The sequence below is a fragment of the Talpa occidentalis genome, unplaced genomic scaffold, assembly GCF_014898055.3.
Source record: "Talpa occidentalis isolate TD23 unplaced genomic scaffold, MPIMG_talOcc4v2.1 talOcc4.10, whole genome shotgun sequence".
NCBI classification, from domain to species: Eukaryota; Metazoa; Chordata; class Mammalia; order Eulipotyphla; family Talpidae; genus Talpa; species Talpa occidentalis.
Genome location: NW_023600993.1, coordinates 83643585 through 83669879, shown reverse-complemented (window position 1 = coordinate 83669879; position 26295 = coordinate 83643585). Strand labels below are relative to the sequence as shown.

Here is a 26295-nt window from a genome sequence, read left to right as displayed (position 1 = left end):
GGCCAAGGCAGTGACATCTGCCTCAACTTACCAGCAAAAAACATTCAAATAAGTCTCCTCTTTTACTTCCCTGAGTTCCAGATGGAGATGAGCTGTGGAAGAGAGATACCCTCAGGCTGGGGCAGCCAGGAAAGGTTTCTAGGAGAAGGGGAGTGTGTGTGTGTGTGTGTGTGTGTGTGTGTGTGTAGCTAGGGTTGAACCTAGCCAGAAAAGACTCAACAAAGAATGTCTGGCCCTCTTCTGAATCCACAGACTCAAATCTGAGGTGATGTGAGCCTCTTTTCCTCTGTCCTACCTGCTCCTGTCCCCTCTCCTGCATGTTGCCCACCACCAAGGGGAAGGTAGGCCCCAGGAATATTTGTAGCCCTCCTGGCAGCAGAACCCCATTGTAGGCCTTTGGGGCAGACCTGACCTTAGCTCAAACAAAGAATTTCTACTTTTGTCTGATTTTTATGTTGAACTCCCTGAATTTTTTTTTGAAGGAAGGTTTACAAGTTACATAAAACAGGAACAACCTTAATATCCACTGGAACGGAGAATGAATAAATAAATCATGGATTATTCATACTGAGGACGAATATACAGCAGTGAAAATGAATGAAATAGAGCTGCTGGGATAAAATCTCAATAAAACAGTGAGTGAACAAGAGGTAGGTTGCAGAAAGATACACAGAGGATGATGCTGTTTATATAAAGTCTAAAAACATGTGAAACAGTGCTGTTTGAGCATACACACTAGAGTGAGAAGTATTAACACATACATGAAAATGCTAAATAACCAAATTGGAATAGTGATTACTGCTGGGAGGTAGGGGAAGAGGGATGGGATCCAGTTGGAAAATTCAGGGGATGTTAAAGGTCTCCATAATGTTCTGTCATTTAAGCTATAGACTGGGGCCTCCCCTGGTGGCGCAGCGGTTGAGTGCTGGGCTGCAAAGCTGCCTGCAGCCTCTGCAGTGCCGGTTCAATCCCTGGCCTCCGGAAAGGGTCCCACATGGCGCGACAGACCTCTCCTGCCGTACCCGCTGTTCCCCTCAGCAGTGTATTTCATCAGTCTGCCTGTTCTGCTCCCCACTCTGACTCTAGTGAATTCTTTCACCCTCCCGCGCTTCTGACTGTCCCCAGTGCTTGTATAAATAAATAAATAAATCTTTTAAAAAAAAATCTATAGGCTGGGCGCATGGGCATTTGCTACCCAGCTGATAATATTTTATATCGTCAGTGTCATTTTTCACCATTGGTAATCTAGATGCAAGAGCAGTCTTGGGTCTGTTAGGTCCGGGTTTATATCACAGATTCCTAGGGGTGTGGCTGTCAGTATTTGAACAAAGGATTTCACTTAGTTAAGCCTCTTTAGATCTGTAAAATGGCATGAAGAGGTCTTATGGACTCTTTCCTCCTTCCCATCTTCCCTCGCTCCCTATCTCTCTCCCTTTCTCCCTCTCTCCTTCTCTCTTTTCTAGCCTTCTTCCCCTCCTTTCCTCCCTCTTCCCCTTTCTCCCTCCTCCCTCCCTCCCTCTTGCTCCTGCTTCCTTCCTTTCAATAGATATTTACTGAGTATCTGCTGTGTGGAAAATCTTGTAGAAGGTACCAGAGATAAGGTTCCTTGTGGAGCTTACAGTCTTGAGAGAGACAGACATGAGTCAAACCAATAAATTAATACAGAGTTGTGTACAATGCTGAGAGCTATGAAGAAAATAAACATGCTTCAATGATTGAGAATAACTGGAGACTTAGACTGGGCAGGGAAGAAATCTAAGATGCCTTGGAAGGGGAGGGAACAGAGGGAAATATGTCTGGCAAAGGGAACAGTGGAGCCAAAGTTCCTGAGATGGGAAAGCACATAGAGAGAGCACTTGGCATGTTGGCAAGGCAGGGTAGCTAGGGAGCAGCAGAGGTGTCATGGTGGAGAGGCTGGGGAGGATGTGTGCATAGTAAAACCCATTGCTTCTTGGGGCTGTGGTTGGGGTGATAAATGGATGTTTAAGGGTAGAAAAGGGACTTTGAGCCACAGAGAGCTGTAAAAAGCACCTCTGCAGTAATATTCCATTGTGTATATGTACCACATCTTCTAGACTAATTATAATAAAGTAAAAAGCAACAAGCAACTATAAACCAGAGACACACTTGGGGGGGGTGGGGGGAGGGGAATGGAGGGAGTAGGATCAAAACAAGGGGGAGTGGGAATTGTATGGGGACTATAACCAAGATAAAAATGCATATATTGTGCAAAAATGAAAAATTATGTAAAAAATATATAAAATTTTTTTAAAAAGCACCCCTGCAAGTACATGAACTATTGTCATTCAACCCGCAAGCATTTATTGAATACCTGCTTGGCACTGTGCCAAGCTCTTCATGCTAAGTCATGGAGCCTATTGTTCTTACTCTCCCATTTTCCCGGTGAGGGCAACCTAGACTCATAGAAGTGAACATTATGCAGTCGGTAAGTAGAGAGATTGAGACACACACCCAGACAGAGTCTTTGACCTCTTGGCCAAATTTGACCTCTTGGCCACACTGACTCTAAGTTTGTCATAAGTTCAAGATCCAGTTTAGACACTGCCTCCAAGATGCTGAGCAGCCGAATCCTAGGGAATTCATGGCTCTGGCCGGTCCACCAGGCCCCTCACCCAGAAGCTTCAGTGCTGACAATCCAGGATGCAGTATGCTTTGGACAGAAATCAGGTACATGGCAACACTATCAGTCACCTCCCCCCATTTTTCAGCCCAGTGCACTGACCCCAACCCCCACCCCACTTCATCACCATCCCTTGGGGCTTAGGCTCTGAATCCAAACAAACACAAAGCCAAATGACTTTCACTCTGTCCCTTCCAACTCAGTGATTTTGGAGGAGAATAAATACCGAAGCCACTGGCATGAATAGAAATTAATATAGAACCGTGCTAACTGCACAGGGATGTTTCTTAAAAAGAAAAATTCTCAATTTAAAATCTCCACACAAATAGACTCTTATAAGGTCAAATGAAAGATAAATGCCTCTGGAAAGCAAAGAAGTCATCTTTTGGAGTGAATTTCTCTCTCTCATTTCCTCTGCCTCTCTCATTCTGCCCCCATCTACATTTTTCTCTACCCCCATCTTCATCTCTCTTCTTATCTGTTACTTCTTTTTTTTTTCTGTGTCTGTGTTTGCATGTGCCACTCTCTCTTTTAGTACAGTGGCAGAATTTTAGCCTCAGGAGAGTCTTGGTCAAGTCATTTCTTAGCTTTGCACTTTAGTTTTCTAGTCTTCATAATAAGAAGTATAATCACTCCTTGCCAAGGACACTAAGCATAGCAAGATAGTCCTTCACAAGGGAAAATGATGCTTCCAACCAGGATGGGCACTTTTACTCACCCTCTGGGTTCAGGCCTGGAGGTTGGGCAAAAATTAGGACTAACTAGGCGCCATCTGGTCCCCAAGTAATGCCAATGAACCAACACACCAAATGGTCTTCTGACCTTGGCTTCTTTACTGTCAGCCTGATTCAGCCTAGGTTTATCCTAAGAAGATGATTCTGGTTAAAAAAAAGAAAAACAGGAGAAATTAAAAGATACTTAACACCTGGGGGGTTAGAGGCTAAAGGCTTGTTTTTCCAAAAGTGCAATAATAAACATACTGAATGGAAAAACAACCACATGACAGGTTTAAATTGAAGTCCTAAGGGACTGTGATTAGCAGAAGGAAAAGTTCCTTGACAACTAAGGGGGAGCAAAGCCCTGCGAAAACCCTATTGGAGTGGGAGGTGCTAGTTTGTGATCCTTTTAGGGCAGAGAATCTCATCTTTCTTATTCACCACTATCTCCCGAGGGCACCACAGAAGGCTTGGCTCCATAAATATTGACTGAAAAACTGACTTCATGAATGAGTGTATCTATTCTGGAAATCCTCTAAGATAAGACTAGACACCATTTTCCCCAGGGGATATGTTCATCACCATTGACTGAATGTTGAATATGTGAATTTTCTGCTGTAGATATTGCTGCTTCTGCCCAGGCAGCGCTTGTGGACCAAGTGGATATGGGAGGGGAAAGAGGGAATTTCCAGGATGGAGCAGAAAGCTGGACACCTGAATAATTCTTTGTCAAGTAGCTCTGGTATCTATGCCTGGTCGGTTTGAGGCATTCTGATTCTTGGAGGCAGAGGGTTGGACTGAAAGAATTACATCAGTCCATGTATCATCTTCTTCCAAGAGGCACTAAACTGGTGGACTGTGAAAAGACCTGGACAATGGAAGATTGGAAGTAATAATTTTTAAGTGCAGCAAATTAATTGGTTTGGAGTCTGGAGTCCTAGTTTATAAATTTAAAAGCAACAAGAGCCTTCTAACCAACAGGAGCTGCTCTCGTCATGCATGTATCACAGATTGGATATATTGGGAAGTAGACTTGGAGATGGAGGTCAATTTGCAGGGTATTTATTACAGAATGCTCTTAGGGTCAACACCTATGGATGAGGAGCAAAGAGGTGAGATTGGATGGAGGGAAAGAAAGTAGAGCTATGACACAGCCCTGGCAGAGAACTTAGCAAGTCCTGTGAATGGTTATGAAAATGGGGTGATATTTCAGAGTTGTTGAGAGTTGGGGTGAGCATCTGTACTGCACATTGAAAAGTTAATGGCTGCAGGCAACCTCAGGAAGAGGTGTTACCTTGAGTGAAGTAGTCATCTTCAGCGGAGGTTATAGGGGACTGACAAATGGTGGTTTTCTGCCAGTGGAACCCAGCTTACTGGAACAAATCCTTCGGTTCTAAAGGGTGATCTGGGTGCGCACTGCAGCATCACAACATGCTACCTCCATTAACACTAATCCTTATCACAGTCCTACAAACTAGATATTATTATCCAGTTTCATAGATGAGAAAAATGATTTTGGAGAGTGTATCAACCTCCCCCAAGCCACACAGCTAATGACCACTAGTTGATTCAACCCAGGTCTTTTTGTCTCTTAAGCCATTCCTTTTTCAACTATTCTTCACTCTTTTGATTCATTCATCCCACCCGAAATTCCACCTATTCATTCTGAAGACTTTGACAAATTACCCCCTCTCCTTGAGGCTCAGCATCTGTAAAATGAAGAGGTTAAACTGAAGTCCTAAGGGACTGTGAATACCTCTCCATCTGTAAAATGAAGAGGTTAAACTGAAAACGAGGAAGTTAAACTGTGTCTGAGATTCTTAACCAGGACTCCCACAAACCCCATGAAATAATAGGCTAATTTTGATATTGTGAACAAAATTTTGGGTTTGTATATTTTTCTGGATAGAGGGTCTTAAATGATTTTTTGACTTCCAAAAGCAGTTGAGACCCATCAGACCAAATGGTGCATAGCCCTCTTCAAGCACACTCAAGCTGAGATTCTGCATCTGTGAGAGCTGAAGACCACAGACAGCACCAACGCCATTCAGCACCATGGATAGAGCCATGACCGGCTGTCTTCCCCTGGAAAGTTCCACCAACTTTTACATTGACCCAAAGAATGAGTGATGGAAAATCCCTAACTGCCCAGAACCACTGGGATAGGAAGTCCTAGCCTTTAATGGACACAGATGGCTTTCCTTCCCTCCCCCCTTTTTGGCGAAAGGATCCCAAATGTTGCAATTGTCCTCACAGTGACATTCCCCCTTCCTGGGGGCCTCCCGTACTTCTCCCCTCCACTAGTGACGAAGAGGGTATTGAGCCGGCCAGTGGAGTATCCCGGTGACAGATTAGCACTGCCAACTACCGACACAAAACCATTTGGTGTGGGGAAATGATAGATGCTAACACTCATTTTAAACACAGGCAACTGAATTCCTGCAGACAGGCACCACGGCTGGAATTTAGGGCACAGCTGCTAGGTTCAGATAAGGTGCAGAATCAGCCCAGCATACCGCGATGTTACTTAATAATGAAAATGTGGTGATTGATGCTGCTGTCTTGAGGATATAACCTCCCCATTTGGAGGTTTTCAGCTCCCAAATCATCCATTCCACTTTTTTTTTTTTTTGTTGTTGTTGTTTTCTTTCTTTTTTCTGGAAAGATGACATGGGGGAGGGGTGATAAAGCACTGGGATGGGTTGTGCCTGGTAGAAGGAAACTCATGAGCCAAAAGAATTTGAAAAAGTCCAAAAAGATTAGTTTGAAAGAAGTCTAGCAAGTTCAACCAGGACAGTAAGTTCTTGAAAGACTGGGTTTGACTAGTTACTCTTAATATTATGTGGTCATGGTCTTTTTTTACTAATGCCCCCCCCCCATTTCTATGATGTCACAAAGAGCCAATCAGAGTTTTTGATACAGAATTTCAACTCCCACCCTTGCCTGAGCTAAGGAGATATGGGCTATCTATCTATTACCTCGAACAGTGCCCCCTAGAGGGCACTGTCTGGCATGTCCTAAATTGAGCTCATTATTCACCTTTCCAAACCTGACCATTTTTTCTTACTTTGGCAAGTGACAGTACCCAAGACAAACTGCTGGACATTACCCCAGGCTCCTCCTACTTCCTTGTCTCCCATGTCTACCACCCATCTGTTATGTTTATCTCCCAGATCACTCTCTTGAATTTACGTACTTTTCTTTACCCCCATAGCTTTTTTTTTTTATAGAGGCATGTTTTATTTATTTATTTATTTGTTTGTTTGTTTGTTTGTTTTGTTTATACATGCACTGGGTACAGTCAGAAGTGCGGGAGGGTGAGAGAATTCACCAGAGCCAGAGCGGGGAGCAGAGCAGGCAGAAGGACCGAAGTACACTGCTGAGGGGAGCAGCGGGCGGCAGGAGAGGTCTGCGCGCCATGTGGGACCCTCCTCCGGTGGCCGGGGAGCAGCCGGGGATCGAACCGGCGCCGCAGAGGCCGCGGGCAGCCTCGCAACCCAGCGCTCAACCGCTGCGCCACCGGGGAGGCCCTACCCCCATAGCTTTAAACAGCCTCACCCTGTCTCCCCTAAATCACCTCCTGGGTTTCAGTTAATGATTCCAATTTATCTTTCATCTTGGACATGAATAATTTTCCTCAACAGAAATATACCATGTTACTCCTCTGCTTAAAATCCAACAGTGGCATCCAACTTCTTAAAGGACAAAGTTCAGTTTCCTTATCTTAGCACCAAAACCGACATCTACAGCATATCCCTGAGCATATACCTCACTCTTTGCTGGAAACACATGAAATGCATGCTTATTTCTGTTTCCTGCCTTTGCACATGCTACTCCTTCTATCTTGTATGCTGTCCACCCCCTTCATCTACCTGAAAGGCTCCTCCCATTCATTCTTTGGACTCAAATGTTTCCTCCTTTGCTAAGTTCCCTTTACTGTCCTCCCCAACTCCTGACAATGTCTATTTCTCTATTTTTCTGTGATTTTGCAACCTAAGTCACCCTGTATAACATTTAGAGGTGTTCATCATCACCTCACTTGCTAGAACGGGGTTCACATCCCTGTTCCACTATGTATCAACTGTATAACCACAAGCAAGTCATACAATAACTTCTTGAAAGAAAAGAAGCCCTTGGCCACATAATATTAATAGTGACTGGTTATAAGGATTAAACGATAAATGTAAAGCATCCGGCATGGACTCTGGTAGACAGTAGGTGCTTATTAAATGATAATTCCCCATCAGGGAAAGATCACTAACCTAGAGCCCATGAAAGATTTGGGTAGTGCTTGTCTCAGGTCAGGGTCCTAGAAGCAGAACCTGAGGAAGATTCAGTGCACAAGATTTATTAAGGAAGTGGTCTTAAGAAAAACCAGTAAAGGTGGGAGAAAAGCAGGAGGGGAAAGAGAGGACAGCATGGATGCTCTTTCAGGTAAACTCTGCCTGTTCTCTTGGAGTCTCTGGAGCATAAATTGCATCTCAGGACTGTCCCTGACTTGAGACAAAGGGGTCAGCCTTTTGTACCCACTACTGTCAGCCACTACTGACTGTGAGCTACCCCAGATTAGGTGTGGGGGGAAAGTATAACCTCCCAGAAGAGGTGCCCTTGGTAAACTTTGCAGAGAAGAAGAAAGCTGTTGAGGGGCAGTCAGCCCTATAGCAACAAGAGATGCGTGCATGAGCCTGGAGAAGGAGGTCCGGACCCACCACAGTGTCATGGATTTCAGGGAGCTGTTCTTCATGGAACGAAGGCAGAGTTTAGACTTTATGTTTGCTTCATGGTTTAGTCACTCAATAATTCATATATTCATTAAAAGGATATTTATTGAGCATCTTCTATGTTCTAGGGACTTTACTAAGCCCTAGAGATACACTGGAGAGAGTGAAAAAAAGATCCCTTAAGGACCTCATAGTTTAAGAGGTTGACAGGTATTCATCAAATAATCATACCAAAATACAAGGCCTCTGAAGAGAGGGCATATTATAGAGGAACTCAGATCAGCCTGGTGTTAAGGAGGGCTTCCTAGAGGAAAGACTTTGAGGGTAGGTCTACAGGATAAGAGTTTGCCAGTAAAAGGTGGAGTTGTAATTAGGTGGGGAAAGGGGATATGTGTGTCTTTCTTTTTTTTTTTTTAAAGTGATTTTATTTATTTATTTATTTATTTATTTATTTTATTTATTTATTTTAATACAAGCACTGGGTACAGTCAGAAGCGCGGGAGGGTGAGAGAATTCACCAGAGCCAGGGCGGGGAGCAGAGCAGGCAGAAGGACCGAAGTACACTGCTGAGGGGAGCAGCAGGCGGTAGGAGAGGTCTGCGCGCCATGTGGGACCCTCCTCTGGTGGCCGGGGAGCAGCCGGGAATCGAACCGGTGCTGCGGAGGCTGCAGGCAGCTTCGCAACCCAGCGCTCAACCTCTGCGCCACCGGGAAGGCCCGATATGTGTGTCTTTCTTCCTAAGTCTTCCTTAAAATGTGAGGAAGTACCTTAGAGCTGCTGATAGTCATTTGCACTTGAGTATGAATGCGATTTTAATTCTTTTCTGAAAAAAAGATTTTGCTGAAGGGAAATGAAGAGAAAGTATCAGAGAACTGAATATTTTGGAAAATGTTGGTAAAAAGCAGAAAAGAATTAGGAAGAAAAGGAAAACAAAAGTTTTGAGACAAACTTGTGACTTTGAATCTTGTGGAGACCCCCCTCACTCTTTTTCTCACAGGCCTTGAAACTTGTAGGAAGAAGCTTGGCTGGGGCCCCCCATATCCAGGATTTGGCTTTTTTGAAACCAAAGGTGGCAGCCACCTGTGTAACAAGATATAAATTCCTGCTCTCTCCCTGTTCCTATTACCAACATGCCATTGGCCACTGCCTGAAATTCCCACTATTAGCAACTCAAAGCCTGGATGGGAATCCCAGGAGCTCTGTTCCCATTTTGGCTCTCTTCATCTGACCTTGGGCATATCCCTTCCTTTCTTGGACACAGGGAGGGGATTGGACTGCCAAGGTCCCTGCAGTCCTAGCTGTCTATTTATTTCTTCCTCACTCACTATTGCTTTAAGGTTGCAAACTCAAGATAGTGCTCTCAAGAGGGCTGAAGGAAGCCTAAGCACCTGGAAGGCTGGGCTTCTTCCTCAGCCCACTGCTGACAGAGGTTGTGATCAGGGAATTGGAAAGGAGAAGGGCACTGGAAGAGGCCTTCAGCCTCTTGTGGCCCTTTAAATGCTGCCAAAATAACTTCTGCTCCCCAGATTGCTGCCTGCGGCTGTCAGACACGCATCAAGGTCAGGGGTGTGCATCTGCCCCAGACACAGCAATAATGGCTTCTAATGGACTGTAAACAGGTGAAGTTTGCTGCAAAGATGCTGCTGCTGCTGCTGCAACAATAAAAGCTCCTTTCTCCTTAACCCTTTCCTGGATTTCGATTGTGCCATGACTGCACTGTCTTCAAACAGCACCTTCTCCAGACTTTCATGTCTGGCATCTCACCCTTAACAAAAGATACTATGTTTACTTTCCAGATGGGGAAACTGGGGCCAGAGAGGGAAAGGGACTTGCCCTACATGTCAGAATGTTGATGTGGTGCACTCAGGACTAGAATTTACGACTTGTCTGGTCTCTAAACCCAAGCTGCTCAGAGACCCTGCTGTACCATCTGCAGCCCACTGTGATTTGCACTGGGTTTTGCTAAGAGCTCTAAGAGAGATAAAAAAGCAACCTTGGAGTTCAATTTAGGTTGATTCATACCAACTTAAGTTCAAATCCTGATCTGCCTTTCATTCACTCTGTGACCTTTAGCCCATTAATTAACTTCTCTGGGCCTCAGTTTCCTCCCTTCTAAAATGGAGCAATAGGATGAATGTGAGGGTTGAAGGAAATTTTGTGCATGAAATGCCCAGCATGGAGCTCTCAAGAAAGGAAAATTCCATCTCCTCTTTCCCTTGAATAAACCTAAGCTGTCTGAGACTTCGTAGAGAAAGTGACCTTATTACTGGTGCTGCCAGATGACGAGCATGACCCAGGTTTCCAAACCTATCCCTCCTCTGGGGACCCTTGAGGACACTGTCCCCAAGGTCATCCTGTGCCAAGCAGGCAAAGAACAGCCCCTTTCCCCTCCCTTTAGCCATGGTCTGGAAGGCAAGAGGGACGATAGCAAGGGCCATAAATAAGGCCGATGAGGAGGCGGTAATTTGACCGACCATTTCCCGTCACGCTGCTACTTTTAGTGTCACCACTGTCACAGCCGAGTCTGCAGGGAGAGGTTGGAAGGCTCCTCCAGTGGGATGTTGTTTTTTATTTTGAGTCTGTTAGATGCCAGGCAGGGCCGTGAAGAGGTTGAGGGGGAAGGAGGAAGCAGGACCTCACCCAGCCCTACCCATTTCTGACCAGCTGCTTCCTCCCCAGCCTCCATTCTGTCCTTCATCCTGTGAATGGAGATGGGTCCCCCTGGATCACTTTCTCCCGGTGGACCCTAGAAGACCCCAGAAGCAGGGCCTTGTTCTCTACTATGAACACGCACATGTCATGCTGTCGTCCCCTCTCCTTTGTTCTTGCCATACCTCTTTTCCTCATCTGATGTGCTTGAGCTTTTATTTACTGTTTTATTTACCTGTTTCTCCCCTGCAGATTTCCCTCCTCACAACACCCTGAAGACTGAGGTGGTTTTTTTTTTTTTAAAGATTTATTTTTTTTTATTTATACAATAGCTGGGGTACAGGCCAGATGTGCGGGGGGTGAGAGGATTCACCAGAGATAGAGCTGGGAACAGAACAGGCAGACTGACGAAATACACTGCTGAGGGGAGCGGGGGGCGAGTCAGGAGAGGTCTGCCGCGCCAATGTGGGTAGCTCCCTGCCCAGGGATCGAACTCATGCTGCAGAGGCTGCAGACAGCTTCATAGGTTGCGTCTTAACCCCTTGTGCCACCAGGGAGGCCCCCCACCTTTTTTTTTTTTTTTAGATTTATTTTATTTATACAAGAACTGGGATACAGGTCAGAGGCGCGGGAGGATGAGAATTCACCAGTGACAGAGCGGGGAGCAGAGCAGGCGGATGGACTGAAAACCCTGCTGAGGGGAGCAGCGGGCGCGACAGGAGAGGTCTGCTGCTCCATGTGGGCATCTCTCTGGCCGGCCACGAATCCAACCCGTGCTGCAGAGGCTGCGGACAGCTCACAGTGCTGCTTTCAACCTGCTGCACCACCGGGGAGGCCCACACTTTACCCTTCTGGGGTACCCTTCTGGGGTATCCTTCTTTATACAAGAAATGGGGGGAGCTTGAGAAGAGCCTAGCCCATGAGGTTCCACTCTGAATCAGGCCTCGCCACTCACAGAGGGAAAATGCCTTCTCTCCTGGGTAGTTCTGAGAGTTCATTATGAAGTCTCCAGAAGGTGCCTGGTACATAGCAGGGACTCAGTCAGCATCCTTTCTGCCTTCTTTCCTTCCTCTAACGTTTTAAGGAAACTTGCTGTTTTCAAATATTTGCTCTGGAATATCTGCCCAATGACGGCCCTATCATCTGGACAGGACTGTAGAGTTCACCCAGCAGTGTGGGGAGTATTATGGGTTCTAGAGACCTGAGTTCAAATCCCAGCTCTGCCCTTTGTCCCTTTCTCACTTTGTGACTTTGACTCCATCCCTTTGACTCCAGTTTCCTTATTTGTAAAATGGAGATAAAATACCGCCATTGGGAACTGAAAGACAATGAGAGCGTCATATCCCAACTGGTGTCAAGGTAATACTCAGAAAGGAGTTTTTAGCTTTTAATGTGTTTATTAGAAGGCAATTTGGAAAACAGATTAATTGAAATTTCAATTCAAGATACTAGAAATATAACAAAGTAAATCCAAAGAAAATGGAAGGGAGGAATTAAAAAAAAAAACCAGAAATGCATGTATCATACATGGAAATGGAATGGAATCAATGCAATGGAAAATGAGATGGAGACCCAGCTAACCCTTCTGTTGCAGAGTTGTGGCAAGAATGAAATAAGAGGGGCCTCCCTGGTGATGCAAGGGGTTACGACGCAGCCTATGAAGCTGTCCGCAGCCACTGAAGCACCAGTTTGATCCCCAGCCAGGGAGCAACCCACATGGTGCAGCAGACCTCCTGCCTCGCCCACTGCTCCCCTCAGCAGTGTATTTCACTAGATCTGCCTGTTCTGCTCCCCGCTCTGTCTCTGGTGAATCCTCTCACCCCTGGCACCTCTGGTCTATACCCCCGCTCTTGTATGCATAAATAAATAAATCTTTAAAAAAGAATGAAATAAGATCCTCCAGTCATCCACTCCAGAATGATGACCTGCTCTCACTATGCACAGCACACACTGTGTTCCCGGCCCTGTGCTGAGTACTAGGGGGTTCAGGTGAGCAAAGCACACAGCCCTCCCCTCAGGGAGTTTTCAGTCTAGTGAGAGGCAGTACAATGGTTAATGAGATCAGGGAGGAATCAAGGTGCTGACCCACCTCAGGGGAGCAGAAAGTGTTCTCCCAGGGGATGATGTGTAAGTAAACATGAAGGATGAATGGAGTTTTGGAAGAGCATTCCTGGCGATGAAAACAGATCATGCCAGTCCTTGATGCAGAAGAAGGGGTGCTGTGGTGGGAGAAGAGCAAGCTTTCCTGAGGTTCACCAAACACTTCTGACCCTGGGGCTAGGGGCTATTACTATCGCCATGTACAGTTGAGGGAACTGAGACTCAGAAAGATTCTTTAACTTGCCCCAGATCTTTCATCAAGAAAGAATGAAGTTGTGGTTGAATCCAAAGGTTGAAACAAAGTTTGCATACTTTATGGGGCTGCAGTTCTGGGGCAGCAAGAATTAAGGGCAAGGAAAATGAAGCAGAGAAGGAAGACGAGCTGTGCTCGCTTCAGCAGCACGTATACTAAAATTAGAACGAAAGAAGAACAAATACAAGGTGATAAGTTTCTGTGCTGGCTATTTATTTGAGCCAATGCAGTAGGGTGCTGGGTCACATGGGTGGCACATCTGTAGGCCACATGGTGCTGTCATTCTTTAAACCGCCTACTAGGCTCCTTCCTTTCTCCTGGCCATTAATCGTCCCAATTTACTCCAGAGGGTGCTGTTACTTGGCACCTCCAGGAAGCCATGTTCCATGCCCTGTGCATAGTGCTTTATCTGAATGAAAAAGTCACAGAAGGGACCAGCGCCACCCTCAGGGTGGGTTGGATCCAAGTATCAGTTGCTGTAGCTTGGCTTGGTAGAGGCCATGCTGAAGGCCGGCCCCTCACCTGGAGAAGATGAAGTGCCTGTGTTAAAAGATCAGGCAAGGGCCAAGGCTGATCACTTTCTTACCACTAAGAAAGAGGGGACAGGTGGGGCTGAGCGAGTCTGAGAAGATGCAGAAACTGAGTCTGGTACACCAGATCCCAGCACTTACCACAAGAGCCCAGAGATGAGGCCGGAGAGGTGGGCAGGGGCCAGAGTCCAGAGACCTCATTGACTGACTAGACTTAGGAGACTTTATGCAGGACAATGGGGAGCCATGGAATGATTCTTAATGCCTGGCAGGATGGCTGGCACTGAAGGCCACCCGGGATAAGCGAGATGCCCTTGGCAGGAATGGGGCCCAGTGACCTCTGATTGACAGGGAGTGGGGCAGAGGTTTGACCTACTTCCCCGCCCAGTTCTCCACCAGCCCCCAGGTCCAGCCGTGACGATTGCAGCGCATATCCTTCAGCGTGACATTGGAACATCACTGGGGGAGTGGAGGGTGACGGAGCGCCATCCCAGGCGGTAATGGCTCTAGCGCCGCGAGGAAAATGACATAAATAATATCCCATTAGAGGCACTGAGCTGCTCTGCTGAGTGCCTTGTTTTGCTGGCAACATTATGGGCTTCATAAACAGACTCATCTATTTTCCAGTCCTTGCCCGGACTGAGTGTTCGGTGCTGGGGAAGGTGACGGGGCTGCAGAAGTGATGAGGGACAGGAGCTGCAGGGTCCAGCGTTGCCTGTGTACTGAGGCCCAGCAAGTCCTCCCCTCCAACCTCAGCAGGTACACCTCCCTCTGGATCACAGACCTGCCTGTGCGTCCCACTTTCAGATTTGCCCCTGCGCCTTTTCTACCCAGAATACTGTCCTCAGCTCAGATTTTTAGAGATAAAACTACTCTCGGGTCCAAACTTGGGGCTGCCCCCTCCACACAGCCTCCCTTAAGTCCCCATTCGTATGTGACCTCAGTTTTCCTTAGCTCTTGGTGAGACAGCCTGGCATCCTGGAAGGAGCCCTGGTGACAGACAGAATTGGATTCAAATCCTTCCACTTATGAGCCTGGTGACTTTAGATAAGTCCTCTGGCCTCTCTGAACCTCTGTTTCCTATGATGAAAGGTGGTGATAATATCATGGGGTTTTTGTGAGAAACATCATTTAGTGAAATATTTGTGAGGAAAGATCTGTGTGTCAATACCTGAGTAGATTTCCTAAAATAATTGCTCTCCTTTTAAAAAAAAAAAAAGATTTATTTATTCATGCATACAAGAACTGGGGTACAGGCCAGAGGTGTGGGGGGTGAGAGGATTCACCAGAGACAGAGTGGGAGCAGAACAGGCAGACTGACTGAAATACACTGCTAGGGGGAGCAGCAGGCGAGTCAGGAGAGGTCTGCTGTGCCATGTGGGTTGCTCCCTGGCTGGGGATCGAACTTGTGCTGCAGAGGCTGTGGACTGCTGTAGTAGCTGTGTCTTAACCCCTTGCGCCACCAGGGAGGCCCCAATAATTGCTCTTCTGTCCCCTTTGCTTTGTACATAGAAATTTGGGTTCTCCTCGTTCCAGAGGGGTCGTTTATTTTTCTATCTTTTTCTCTCCTGGCAGCTCATTTGGCCTCTGTGCACAACCGGTCTTCAGGACAGCTTGAGGGTGTAGCTGGAGAAGTTCTAGACCAGGAATGTGGGCTCTGGGCCTCACCCCAGCTTGAACATTGATGAACTCTGTGACTTTGGGAAAGCCCTTTGCCTTCTCTGGGTCCCTTTTCCTCCAAGTGCAAAACAAAATGACATTTATGGTCCCTCTCAGCTCTCCCGTCTGGGATCCCAGGCTGGTACCTCACCCCTACACCCGTCAGGAGAAGAGCTCTGGCTTTGGAGTCAGAAATAATCAAGCTCAGACCTTACTCTGCTGTGTGGCCTCAGACAAGGAGTGAACTCTCTGAGTCTGTTTCCTTGGCTGCAAAATGGAGAGAATAAAGCCCCTTTTCAGCACCTGTGTGATGTCTTAGTGAAATCATTAATTCGGTGGCATTTGCCGGGCCCCTATTATAAATCAGGCACTAGTCAAGATCGTGTGAACACAGTGGTAAATAAGACAATGGCCTTTCCCCACCTTCCCCATCGTGGAGCTCATATTTTGTAGAAGAGGGAAAAACAAAGCCAGCTATCACATAAATAACTGTGCCATTACCAACTGTGATATGTCTTAGGACGAAAAATGAAGTGAAACAAAGAGGACCTAACCTAGTGCTCCTAGTGTCGGGGGGTGGGGGATTTCCCTGAGGAGGTGATGCATGAGCTGAGGGCTTACCTTGGACATTGGTGCTGAAGATCGCATGTTCCCAAGAGCTAAAACAACACAATGATTTTGTTGTTCTTGTTACAACCCAATATTATGTTGTTTACTTCTTTGTATATTTATCTGTTGTCTGCCTTCCCCACAAGAATGTAAGTTCCAAAAGGTCATGGATTTTTGTCTTTTTCACTACTGTGTCCCTGGTGTCTGTGGATCAGGAATTCAGGAAGGGCTCTGCTGAGCCATTCTGACTCAGGGTTTCTCAAGAGGTTGCAGGCAGGTGGAGGCTGGAGCTGGAGCAGCTGGAAGCTGCCAGCCACCTCTGTCTCTGTGTGGGCTCTCTGCAGAGGGCAGCTTGGGCTTCCTCACTGCATGGCATCCTTTGTACAGTCATGCTGCTTACTTGGTGGCTCAGGGTTTTAAGAGTCAGTTTCCCTGACCTCAACTCAGAAGTGTCCCAGTGTCATTTCCACCTCACCCTGTGCCTTATAAACAACTCACAGGTCTGCCCCAAACCAAGGGAAGGCGTATCTCTATAGGATGAGAGATTGTTGTGGCCATCTTTGGGAAATACAATCTGGTGTAGACCTAATGGGTGAGTATGGCTAAATAGGGGACAAAGGAGAGGAGAGGGTTCTGGTACAAAGATCTAGGCTGGAGCAGAGTATCTGGCTTGATCCTGAGGAAGGGTTCAGGAATACAATGGTAGTAAGACAACAATCTATGACCTTTTGGAACTTACTTTCTCATGGGGAAAACAGACAACGGAGAAATACACGAATAAATAAATAATATACTTTGGCTTGTAATAAGAACTGGGAAGGGTGAGATTAGGGGCTGGGTTTTGTTACTGGTTGGGAAGATGTCTCTGAGGAGGTGACAATTGAGCTGATATCTGTGAGTGAGAAGGAATTGATTAGCTTTGCAAAGAACTTGGAAATGAGTTTTCCAGTCACAGGGAACAAGCATATGCAAGGACCAAGAGAGGGGTAAGGGCTTGGCAGTGTGAACAACTTGGTTAACAAGTGGGCAAGCAGGTATATTGTAAGGAGAGACAAGTAGTGGGAGGCCAGAATTTGCTGGACCCAGGTGGGTTTTAAGCAAGGGAGTGATGTGATCTGATTTTGTAACAAAGATCCCTCTGGCTGCCATGTGGAGAGTGGAGTGTAGGGGACAGTGAAGGAAGCAGGGAACCCAGGCAAAAGATGATTGTGACTTGAGCTAGAGTGATCCCAGTGAAGATGATGGTGAGAATCAGATAGGATCATGACAAACTGGAAAGAACTACTGTGGAATATGAGAAGGAGATGAAACGTGACTCAATTTCTGGCAAAGCTACTCTTATTTTATAGCCCAGAGAGGTTAAGAGGCCAACCCGTAGTCACACAGCATATCCATGATATCATCAGAAACAGACGCCAGGCACAGAAATCAGTGCCACCCTCTAGGCCAAACCTGGGCCTGGGATGCTGCTGTCATGGGGTCCTTGGTCCTCTTTGTGTCTCTCCTGCCCCTTTCCATAATCTCCCCCTCTCCCTCTGGGATGCTGACGACTCTGGCTGATGCAGGCCCAGCAGGTGTGCCTTGCCAAGCTGTCGGCATGATGAACAGCCTCCCTTGGCTGAGCAGATAACAGTACACACACAGGTCAGGGGGAGCCCGTGTAGCCCATCCATCAGGCCCAGGAGCAGGCGGAGGGCCGGCACACCCTCATGCCTGTTATCTGTCACGAATGTGTTTTTCCCCCAAGGTTAACAGGAAGAGTGACGGCCAGGCACCTGACATCAGCGGGGCTAGTGTTCACAGGAGCCCACCAAGACCCCTCCCTTTCTCCCTCACCCTCTGAAAGCTCCATGCAACCTTTCCCAGGAGGATGGCCTGGCCTCTTGGGTGTAGAGATGCTTAGAGCTGCAGAACTACTGACTCTTCAAGTCTTAAGTCCTGACTTTTCAAAACATACATGTATAGAGTTCTCAGTTCTTTTAGGCAGGATCATGCAGTGATTAAAAGCATGGACTCTAGCCCTGCTTAGCCTTCTTGGGTTCAAATCCCAGCCTTGCCACTTACTAGCTGTATAATCTAAGGAGAATTGCTTACGTCTCTGTGCCTCATTATAAGGATGATAATAGCATTTCACTAGGGGTGTTTGTGAGGATTAGAGGAAGAACTACTCTTGGTAAAGTACTTAGAACATTGCACATCACCCGTGTCAGTAACAATAAAGAGTTCTTAGAGCCATGGATGGGGCCTTAAACTCTAAGTCTTAGAAACACAGAACTTTTAAAACTTTGGACTCTTTTCAGGGACATGGATTTTCAGAATCTTGCTATTTTGGATTATTACAGTCACACCTGCAGTGGGAGTCTCAGGGAGTGATGGGAGGGGGAACTTTGATTCTCCATACTTTTTATCATTTTTTCCTTTTTTCTTTCATGGGGACAGTTGATAGTTTCTCAATTCTATGTACAGTATTCTGAAAATATAGCCTCAATCCCCCTTTCCAACCAGTTTCTTGTACTGCCATAGGTATTCTCAAACATCTATTGAGCAAAATGGCACAGTCTTTATACAGCCATCTACCCATCTATCCAGCCATCTTTCCTTCCATCCAGTGAGCCAGTCAACCAGCCAGCCAGCCAGCCATCCTGCTACTATCCATCTTCTCATCCACCCATTCATCCACACTCCCATCACTCATTTATCCACCCATTTGCCCATCCCAGCTCCCTCCCATACATAGATTCATCTTTTCTTGTCTTTTCCTCCCTTCTTCCCTCCCTTCTTCTCATTGTATCATCCACCCACCCACCTGCCCACCCTCCTGTTCACCTTACACTTATTGGTCACCTATTACATATAAAGCACCAGGTTGGGCTATAAAGGGATAGATGAAATGGTATCAATTTCCACCTTCTCTGATCTTTCAGTCCAGCAGGCCAGATAAGATACAAACACAAGCCAGCCAACTCAAGATTCTCCACATTAGGTGGGAATGAAAAACCATGCAATTTGACAGAAAGCCAACACACATTTCAGCTGAGCCTTCTGAGGTGACTTCATAGGGAGGGTGGGTTTTGTTTTGTTTTTTAATTTTTGAGCTGATGTTTAATCACGTGGAGCCACATGATTGTACCTAAGTTCCTGAACCCCAGGTCATATATTTAGAGTTTCTAGGCACTTCTCATCATGATGATGAAATACATGTCAGTGGTGTTTAGACATGCTCACCCCTGCATAGCAGCTCATAAACTTTGGGGTCACCAGTCCATCTTTGTCATGGGGTGAATCAGAGTTATCCAGAAATTTCCTGAATACTTGTTCCTCTGACCATTCTCCATTTTGGTCCTTTGGATGGTGTTTTGCGTTACAACGCACCTCATGAAGGTCTTCAATTGTTATAATGCCATCTCTAGTCTTATCTAACTTTCTACAAGCTTGCATAATTACCTCTTTTCTGGCTCTGGACATTGGAGATCTTAATGTGAGAAGAAATTCATTGAAGTCTTTGGTTCTACTTCCATCTATCAAACCTCTGGAAAAGCTCTTCTGCCTCTTCCTTTTCCATGACCACAGCATAATCATTTAACCCTTTCACAAATTCCTTGAAATCAAGGACTCGGTTGTTGTCATCCATAATTAGAAATACTCTGCCAAGTCCTTTGATGCCCATGGAGCCCATGGCCAGGCACTGCAGTAGAGTCTTTCGATGGGGTCAGTGGCCATGGTAAGCTTTTTCTTGGCCTGAATTGCCATCTGTTGGCCATGACCTGCTGTCCCTGCCATCTGAAATGCTGTCCTGATGTCACTAGTTATTTTGAACTGAAAGTGTGGGCATTTCCACCTGCATCTGGGAGGGCCCATCCCCTCCCAGGATGGTAGCATTTGATCAGGATCTCAAAGGACCCTGTTTTGATGACATCACAGTTAGCTTGATGTTTCCAAAGATTGGGAGGAGGATAAAGTTATTACCATGCTGGGAGGAAAGTTTGGGGGCCCTCAAACCTCATTTAGTCCAGCTAGATGGCCAGTGCTAGGAGATTCCCTTCAAACACACAAGAAGTCTTGTGTGCTGCCTATTAGCATACCTCCAGGGTTAAGAAGCTCAATAGAAGACCTGAGACTCTACTCTGCTCGGGAGCCTATCAAACTTCTGGAAAAGCTCTTCTGCCTCTTCCTTTTCCATGACCACAGCATAATCATTTAACTCTCTCACAAATTCCTTGAAATCAAGGACTCGGTTGTTGTCATCCACAGGGATGACAGACACAAGGCTTTGTTTAATCTTCCTGTCTTCTAGCGTTCCTCTGTTACTGTTAACTGTGAGTAGTGCTCTGGACTTAGCCTGTCTGCTTCAAATCCCAGCTTCCATTTATTAACCATATGACTTGGAGCAGATTATTTCATTTCCCTGAGACTCATTTTATTCATCCACAGGATGGGGTGGTTATTAGAGACTCTCATAGCATGGCTACAAAAATTAAATGAGCAAATACATTCACAATACTTAGAAAGTGTTTCATAAATGGCTGCCATTACTACTTTAGGAGATTGTGTATCCCTTGCAGCCACATCAGGTGGCTCAGTAGCGAGCATAAATATCGGGACATGGTTATAGAGGTTTGGAAGAACGGAAAGGGTACAGTGAGGCCACCAAGAGATTATCAACAGCAGGAAAATACTGCATTTCTAAGATATCTTCGGTGGACCAGTAAGTGCCACAGCATGCTATGGGAAAAAAGATCCTAAGACCAGAGGGACAGAGAGAGCCAGTGATGTCACAAGAATCTAAGAGCTTGGGTGGCCTGGAGGGATCTGTCTTTGCAGGCCCAGGAACAGTGGAGATGCAGCTACTTGGAGATACTGAAAAAAGTAGACAGCAGAAAACATGCTTTTCCCTGTCTTCTACTTTCCAATTTCTATGTACTATGATCTCGGGAACCCATTCAGAGAAAATGCAACCTGCCCTTAAAGCTTGCAGGGCATCATTTCACAGAGTATTTTTCTCAAGATACTGTCCTGCAAGATACTTCTTGTAAAAAGGCTCTGAATCAAATGAGTCTGGAAAGTCTGCATGTAAGAACTCTCTCCTGTCAATCTACTAGGCACTTTAGTTACCACATTAAAGACATACAGCAAGCTCTGTAGTCAGACTCAATTCCTCATCTATCAAATGGGCATTGTAACAGTTGACCTTTATGGAATCATATATTATTCATTCATTAATTCATCCATTGAGTAAACACAATATGTCAAACTCTGGGAATACTCTGGTAACAAGATGCCTCTCTTCACAGAGCTTATATTCTAGTGGAACCCAAGCTTACAGAATGATTAGAATGGTAACTACTGAGATAATTAATGTGAAATACTTAGCATAGTGACTGGCATATAGTAAATCATCAACAAATGTCACCCTTAAAGTCTCTCAGAAGTCCTATAGTAGACGTCTCTTAAACCCAGGATTTTCCATACTTATTTGGCCATGGAATTCCCTCCTTTTTATCCCATAGCATCCTGCTCACACAATATGGCCCTCACTGGTCTATAGACAATACCTTAAAAATGCTAGATAAGTAAATATAGTCCGTATGAACACACACAGAGACACACAAAGACAAATATCAACTACTTCTGCTGGATAATGAGATATTAACAGGGCTTTTAGGAAATGAGAATAGTTCATCTCTTTCACTTTTAAATGACCATTTTCTGTGTAAATTTAATCGTAGCAGGGTCAACAACAGAGTTCACTTTGGTGATTTCTCACTACAAACCGTGGGAGTCATTAATTAATGTATTCACTTAATAAACATTTATGGCAGTTTCTTCCATTCTCTGCTGCATGTCCAGTAGTGGAGGCACAGAGATTTCTCCGGCCTGTAGCGAGATCATTCTGATGTGGTGAGTAGGTAAGGCCTGCCCTATATACTGGCAACCCAAAGAGAGACGGCCTGTGACCATCTGGAAAGATTTTTAGAAGGAGGTGAGGCCTGAGCTGAATCTAAAAAGGTGAATAATAAAAGTCAACAGGAAAGGGGGCCTCCATAGGCACATCCTTTTAAGAACCACTGGGCTTGACCTCAATTCCTTGTGGTTAGTGTCAACCTTAGGCCAGGAGGAGGGCAGATGTGAACTGATATCCTTTGGCCCAGTAGTTACTTCTTCACTTTTCTTAGGGGTTTGGGATCCATGAGCTCAGAGTCAGTTAATCCTGGAAGCAAGGTCAGTCTCTCTTGCCCCCAACTGTTAGCATATTACCTTGAGTAATTCACCCCACCCCACCAGCTGACCCTAGCTCCCTCATTGGCAAATTGGGAATAGCAAAGCTTACCTCTGTGGACTGATGTGAAGAGCAAGGAAGATGATGATGGATGAAGCACTTGTTTTGTAAACTGTTGAGTGCTATGTATACATATACACAAAATATTACTGTATGTCTTAGCTCAGGGCCCAGCATACAACAGGGCAGAAACAATTGTAAAATCAGATTATCCTGCCACCTTTTGAGTTCTGTTCCTCTGGCTCTTGAAATCCTTTGGTTTTTCCTGAGGTCCCTTATTAATATGCCAACACCCTGAGAGGTGTTAATCCTTATTAGCTAATACCTTAGTTAGTGCTGGCACTTTCATTAGCAGTTAACACCTTTGGTTAGCAGTAAACTCCTTACCAGGAATCACCTTGCAGTCAACTGTGAGAACCTTTGGGAGTGGGGGCAGGAGGGGCTTGTGGTGGTTTTGGGCTGAAAGGGGGAGAAACAAGAGCCTCTGAAAGGAGAGAAGGTTCCCCAGGAGAGACATCCCTGACTGAGCTGTTTTGCCAAAGTACAGTTCCGTTGCTTCTCCCTGAGAGTGATGCCCCATGGGCCAACAGCCGTACCTTGGATCCTCTCTGCCACCTTCTCTAGGTGAGCGATGTTGGGAGATCTCCTTACCACTGTGAGCCTCAGTTTCCTGTTCTATTAAATGGGCTATCTGACCCTATCTTTTGGGTTCACCATTGCTAATACCATGTTTCTCAAACTTACATATTTGTGATACCTACACATTTTCATTTTGATATTAGGGATGCATTTATATTAATCCACTTAAATAAAGTCATCTGTGGTAACAAATGACCCTCCTCCAAATCTCACTGGCTTCCAGTAATAATAAGGGTTTATTTTTTGGTTACAATGCATGCCAACCATGGGTCTGATTCTGCCCTCTGTCATCATTGGTGAATGGGTAACCCCTGCTTAAAATATGCTGCTTCCATGTCCATGCAAGAAAAACAATAGCAGAGCCAAGGAGTGGTTCTTAACATTTCCACACAGAGATGGCTCACAGCAGGTGGGCTCGTGCTACATCAGTCTAAGTAAGTCACATGGCCAGACCTGATGGAGATGAGGCTGGCGGTATGATCTTTTGCACGGAAGACCCTGGTGAGGAGACCAATAAGTCATTTTTAATGTAACATAATCTAGTACAGTATTTAAGATGTATTAAGAATACATTAACTATGCATATGTGAGCATGTGTATACATATGGAGAGGGGGAGCAGGCACAGATAGAGGCAGAATGTATTCAGGTGGTAATCTGGATACGACAATGGATGGTCTCGGCAACTTCTCTGAAAAGTTTGAAATCATATTAACATAAAAAGTTTCATATATGTGGAAAGTATATAAAATATATATATTTAAATATAGTTATAATAGGGCCTCCCCGGTGGCGCAGCGGGTTAAGCGCTGTGCTGTGAAGTTGTCTGAAGTCTCTGCAGTGCAGGTTCGATTCCCGGCCAGCCAGGGAGAAACCCACATGGTGCAGCAGACCTCTCCTGCCTTGCCTGCTGCTCCCCTCAGCAGTGTCTTCGGTCCATCTGCCTGTTCTGCTCCCCGCTGTGGCTCTGGTGAATCCTCTCACCCACCTGCGCTTCTGACTGTACCCGAGTTCTTGTATAAATAAATAAATCTTTAAAAAAAATAGTTATAATAGAAATACTTTATATACATATCTAAATATATGTAATAAATACATACATATGTAATGGCACTATGATTAGAGCTGATGGAATCTATTTTTTAATTTATAAAGTATTTGATATATATTCTTTTTTTTTTTTTTTAAGATTTATTTATTTATTTATTTATTTATATAAGCACTGGGTACAGTCAGAGGCACTGGAGGGTGAAAGAATTCACCAGAGCCAGAGCGGAGAGTTGAACAGGCAGAGTGACGAAGTACACTGCTGAGGGGAGCAGCGGGCGGTAGGAGAGGTCTGCGTGCCATGTGGGACCCTTGCCGGTGGCCGGGGATCGAACCGACGCTGCAGAAACTGCGGGCAGCTTCGCAGCCCAGCGCTCAACTGCTGCGCCACCGGGGAGGCCCTGATATATATTCTTTTCCTATGTTTTTGTTTATGTATATGACAGATAAAACCATAATTTCATAGTTGCTTAAAGTGAGGCAAATGTGGAAAGAATAAAAACTAATTGAACTTATTTAAGGGCTATTAAATAATAGTACCTGTACCTGGCTATGACATTTGTGAGACTTGAACTTGAAGGATAGACGTTGGGGAACCCTTGGATAAGATGTATGACGTTTCTCACATTTCATTGGGGGGGCCTCTGGCTGACCATCCCCCTTTCATTCATTCATCCTGCACCTGTTATTGCCAGGCACTGAGGTCACAGGGGCGGATGACATGCAGCTGGCCCAGGCCCTCCCTGCAGCCGAGTCACGTGAGGTATCAAAACAAAAAGACACACAGCGAAGGCCCAGAAGCCTTGCTGCCTGCTGGAGTTGTCAGGAACCCTTCGAGTGGGTCACCATGGGCAGTCGCATGGGGGACACCACCTTGTATCTGAGGTTCTGGGTTCTCTAACAAGGAACACGTGTTGCTGGGTCCCCATGACAGTGTGTGTGTGAGGGTGGGCAGATTGCCATGTAAACACTGTACCCCTTCCTGGGAGGCACCTTTGATGCCATGACATATAGTCATGGGGGCTGGAAAACCTTTTGTTTGTATATTTAAAAAAGAAAAGAAGGCTTGGGAAGGGCCCAAGAGAACTTAGGATAATAAAAATGTTCATTTTCTTGATCACAGTGGGGATTCCATAGGTATATAAATTTCCAAAACTCATCGAAATATACACTTAAAATGGGTACATTTTATTATCTGTAAGTTACACCTCAGTAAAGTGATTTACAAATAAGAAAACAAAAACAGAGCAGTACAAATTATGCATTTTTGGGGGGGCGTTTCAGAGAAGTTGAGTAACTTGCCCAAGAGCACACAGCTACTGGGGAGAGGAGCGGGAAATGAGACCCAGGTCTGCCTGATGCAAGAATTGGTGCTGTTAACTACGATTAGTACATACCCTTTATTTACTCGTAGAAACAAAAGTGGTTTCATTCAGAAAGGCAATATTGATAAACAACACAAAATCTATCCCTGGTGTAAAGATTTCAGAATTGCAAAGGAGTTAAGGGGCCCCAGAGTCCCACCTCCTTCCTCCTCTGCCCCTGACACACAGAGATGCCCTTGCCCTTGGCCCTAGGTAACCTTAGAGACTCTAAGAAGTCCTGGCCCCTCAGGGCCTTCTTGGAACCATCTGTCTGTTCTTTTGCCGGTCAAGTCTCCCTCCCTCTCAGGCTTTTTTCCTGTTTTAGCCTTGGCCTTTCAGTTTCTGAGACTCTGCCCCCAATTAAATGTCCTCTTGTTGCCCTTGCTATTTATTCTCTCACAATCTGGAAGGCTGGGCGGAGGGTACCTTTTGATCTGGGTGGAAGACAGGGACCAAATTAGAGGTTTTATTATTGACCCACCTAATGGACAAAACAAGGAGGTTCAGAGAGGTATAGAGCCTGCCTAAGATCACACAGTTTGCATGAGTAAGAGCCCAAATCCACCCATCTCTGTATGATTCCAGATCCTGGTTCTGTTCAGGAAGGCAAGAGGCAACCAAGTGATGGAGATGGGTGATGTGGGGAGGTAGAGGGGGTGGGAAGTCCCCCCCCCCCAAATACCCGCTCCCTAGAACTAGCACTGCTCTATCAGTAGCTGAGAAACCCCCCAGTCCCTGAAGGGATGGGGCTGCTAAGGCCTCTTGCCTAGTGACTGTAGACCACATTTTTCTTAATCTAAATTGAAAACTGCTCAAGTAGAAAAATCATTTCAGAGCTTCATCTCAGAAAGGAAAAGAAGAAGGGAGAAGGAGGGGTCCAGTCGGTGGGGGAAGGCAGAGAGGAAAGGCTGGTGCCAGCCTAGCGCTGAGTCCCTGCCTGCCTTGAGCCTGGCACTGGCCCTTGCGGGGGCCCAGCCCTGCCCCATCTGGCCACCACTATTCCTAAGGCCCAAAGGGGTGGGTCTGCCAGGCTGCTGATGCATTCAGTCAGCAAACATTGAGAACCCCACTGTGTGCCTGGGCAAGGCTCC

The 26295-nt window shown here is 45.8% G+C and overlaps 1 protein-coding gene, 1 long non-coding RNA gene and 1 pseudogene across 3 annotated transcripts in view; 1 reads left to right on the top strand and 2 right to left on the bottom strand.

Moving 5' to 3' along the window:
- Nucleotides 1-26295, top strand: part of CTNNBL1 (catenin beta like 1) — a 289982-nt gene that overhangs the window by 58881 nt on the left and 204806 nt on the right. The window lies entirely within an intron of this gene.
- On the bottom strand, nt 2625-24487 carry LOC129146009 (uncharacterized). Its single transcript, XR_008552310.1, has 3 exons — nt 24387-24487; nt 3360-3519; nt 2625-2671 (listed from the first exon to the last, which is right to left on the bottom strand). It is a non-coding gene; the product is annotated as an uncharacterized LOC129146009 (long non-coding RNA).
- Nucleotides 19037-19658, bottom strand: LOC119232944 (calcyphosin-like protein; annotated as a pseudogene).